The 3466-nt window shown below is 40.7% G+C and overlaps 1 long non-coding RNA gene across 1 annotated transcript; it reads right to left on the bottom strand.

The window, feature by feature from the left end:
* Positions 1 to 345: 345 nt before the first annotated feature.
* On the bottom strand, positions 346 to 2667 carry LOC122995989. Its single transcript, XR_006406909.1, has 3 exons — positions 2047 to 2667; positions 835 to 970; positions 346 to 637 (listed from the first exon to the last, which is right to left on the bottom strand). It is a non-coding gene; the product is annotated as an uncharacterized LOC122995989 (long non-coding RNA).
* Positions 2668 to 3466: the final 799 nt, after the last annotated feature.

Genomic DNA, 3466 nt, shown 5'->3' with positions numbered 1-3466 from the left:
CATTTTAACAGCTAGCACCTTGGCACCGTCCAATGTGATCCAGACACTGTGGATTTTTTGATGCATTCTGTCACTTTTCTGATCTCCCTGACCCGCTGGAACAGCAACCTCTCTGTGTCCCAGGACCTCCTCATTTAAAATTTAAGCACTGACTGTAAAGCTGATTTGACCTCAACTGATACTGAGCGTCTCCTTTCCAGGAATGTTCTACTGCACAGGGAGCGATATGTGTTATATTTCCTTCTGTTTATTATATACACAACAGCAGGGTGTCTAGAATAAACTGTCACACTATTTAATCACTGAAAGACATCTGGGACTGCAGTGCAATTTAAGGCCTTTAATTATAAACATCAAGTGCTGGCAAAAGTAGACGACAATCTTGTTTTACATGATCTTGGGAACTTTGGGATTTACCAAATGCATCAAAGAAAACACTCTCAAGCATTTATTACCATGTTCTCTTTGCTCAAGTATGTTCAAAGAAGTATGAAGGTGCTATTCCTGCAGTCAATCATACCACTGAACTTTTGTGGAAATTTTCAGGTGAAATTTCCCATGTGGAACAGGACCTGGACAAGCTGGGAGCTGCTGGTTGGTTGTAGGTTCACACACCAGAAGGCCTGGTGGAGAAAAGCTGCAATTATCAAAAACAAACCTGTCAACAAGATTTATGGCACACTGCTAGTTGTTGGGAGTCAAGATTTAAACTTTTAGATGAAAACTTGATTGCACTTTAAACACCCACATACTGTACAGTACAGCTATACTATACCTACATGCACACATTCAAGATTCAGGAACCTTTTTGTGACATTTCACTTGATTCCTCACCTAAAGAGCCAATGTCACCAGTTCACCTGGAAACAAGCTTGTAGACCAGATGACCAGATATTTTTGAACCTTAGCAATGGGTTACTCCTCATCCATTGTGACAGCTACAAGGCCACAGGAGAAAACATGCTTTCACCTAAGAGAAGAAGTCAAGGAATAGTAGCCAGGATGAGCCAAGGAAGGGAAAGAAAAAATACTGCTTTTGTAGAAAGTTGACCAGCATTGATGATGGAAAAGAGGACAGTGGCATATTTTGTCACGTTAATCAAATAGGTTTTACATAAAAATGGGTTTTGTTGCATGATACATCTGTTTTGTACCCCAAATCTTCTAACCTTTAAACAACTTTTAAGCCAAGTTGTAACCCTAAAATTAATGCTCCGGTTGTAAGAAATGATAACGTGATGTGGGTCCCCACAATGTGACTGTGTGGACAGAATTTTGTCTGAACAATGTGATGAATACATAGCGCAGACGCACAACCCATTATCAGTTCAGTCCTTGTATATCCACCGATGATACATAAGAGGCAGGAAAGCAAGGTTATAGGGATTATTACTGATTTTGTTGGATTTCTTTTTCCCGTTTTTTCTTTCTCAGGACTTCATTTCCCCATTTTCCATTACATTACTTTGGATCAGATTTGTTCAACCATCCAAATAAGTCTGGTGTTGACAGCTGTTCCCCAAGTTAGAGAAACAACTGACCATGACTATGACAGCATAGTAAGAAGATTAAGAATGGGGACGGTATCTTTCTACATAAATAGCGAGCTAGCCAGCTAGATTCATGAAAAATACAGAGAAAAATGGTGAGGAGCGTGGATGAGATCATCACAGCTGTTTATTTTAAGCCCTCTTATAGAAATAATAAATCAACATATTTCTTTGATCAATGTGAAGTTAACTGCTCATCGATACAGTAGCTTCCATCTCAACTGAAAATTATGTTGGTGGGACACTCTCTACTGATTGGTTACGGCAAAACGAAACAAAATAACACCATCCCTACAAGAAATCTGCTATCATGAATACAATGTCAGGCTGAATGGATGAAGTGAAACAAAATGGCATTTAAGTCTGATTACTGATTCTGATTAAACTCGCTTCATATGAATATCAATGTTAAACTGCACATGCTCTGAAAAACACACACCCAACTTTCTTTTGAAAGCGCTAGGCTTTAGCTCTGCGACGGATATATCGGACTCACTTTCCTTCTTGTCTCTCGCTCCCTCTTTCCTTTCTCTTCTCCCTCTCTGTCTGTTGGTGATGAAAGAGCACCTTCAGACTGCCCACAAAAGATCCTATTTGTTGTCCCTGGTCCACAATGTGAGCTGTCTTTGTTTGAAAGTGGTCTTTCTATCAGGGTTGTACAAAAGACCCCTTTACAATGTGGTATAGGACGAAAACGGAGATTTAAGGGGAAAAAGAAGAAAAACAGCCAAAGAGAAACAGTCAGAGATGAAGAAAGGGGTGCAGAAAAAGTTAGAGGAAAGAAGGGATTTTAGAAAAGCTAGAGGCGAGATTGGGGCCCCCATGGCACTCCCGGCACAAAACGCTTTCTATTATCTTTCGCGCGGTCTGAACAAAGGGGTAGGGAGAACAGGTTAGCTCTGGACCCAGGGGTGATTTAACACAGAGCTTGAATCAGAGCCGGCAGATCAATGACCACACAGGGGAATAGGAGACTGGGATATTTTTTCTTCTCTTTCTCTGCATGACGCAATAGTTTCTCTCTTTTTATTTTTCCAAGACCGCATCCAAGAAGGTCTCTGATGGATGTACCAGAACCACAGTGGGTCCTGTGAGAAGTCCTCAGCATCTGGCTAAATAAAATCCGCTCCTGAGAAGGGAATAAATCATGTTTTGGGAACTATTTCTATCTCTTGACACATAATAATAGAGTCCCTTCAGTTTTGATGTGGAAAAATACTAAACACATATAAAACAACCTTGAATGTATTTGTTGACTGGTCTGTGTTTCCTTTTGAGTGTGAAAGTATCAACTGCTTCATTGATCCATTTCAAGGGCTCATGAAAGGTCCCCTGAAATATTACACTTAACTCAATTGAAAAAAGCCCTGAATGTAGTTATGGAGTTCAAGGATCTGGTAATCAATGTGTATCTCAGGGTTACAGGGGTTTTTTGGACATAAAAAGACTTGAGGTCATGTTTAACCAGTAAATGTTAGCAAGAAAATGTTTTTGTTGTTGTTGTTCTGTTTTTTGAGACTGCTCAGTTAGTGTTAGGGACTCTTGAATAGAGTCTGGCTGCAGTTCAAATGACTGTTTATTCAGTTTGTCGGATCAGGTAAGGTCCTGTTGTATTGCTACAGATCTGTGGGTCTGCAGGTCCGTCTTTCAATATGTCTCATACGTGCGTGGATCTGAGCGGATTTGCTATCAGCTCTCAGAGCACAGAGTCCTGAAAACCAGTTTTTGTAGCTTGAGGTTGCCCTTCGCCCATTTAGCAAAGCGCCTAACAGAAAATGGTGGATGGCTCCCTTCAGGTTGGGAGTTAATCACTGTCCCAAGCGGAGAAATTCCAAGTTTCTTGGGTCTTGTTCATGAGTGAAGGTAAGATGGGGCGTGAGATCAACACGCAAATTGATGCTGTCTTGGAGAAGAGT

This window comes from Thunnus albacares, chromosome 13, assembly GCF_914725855.1.
Source record: "Thunnus albacares chromosome 13, fThuAlb1.1, whole genome shotgun sequence".
Taxonomy (NCBI): Eukaryota; Metazoa; Chordata; class Actinopteri; order Scombriformes; family Scombridae; genus Thunnus; species Thunnus albacares.
Note: the sequence above shows the minus strand (reverse complement) of the source record. Positions and strands in the feature narration are given on the sequence as shown.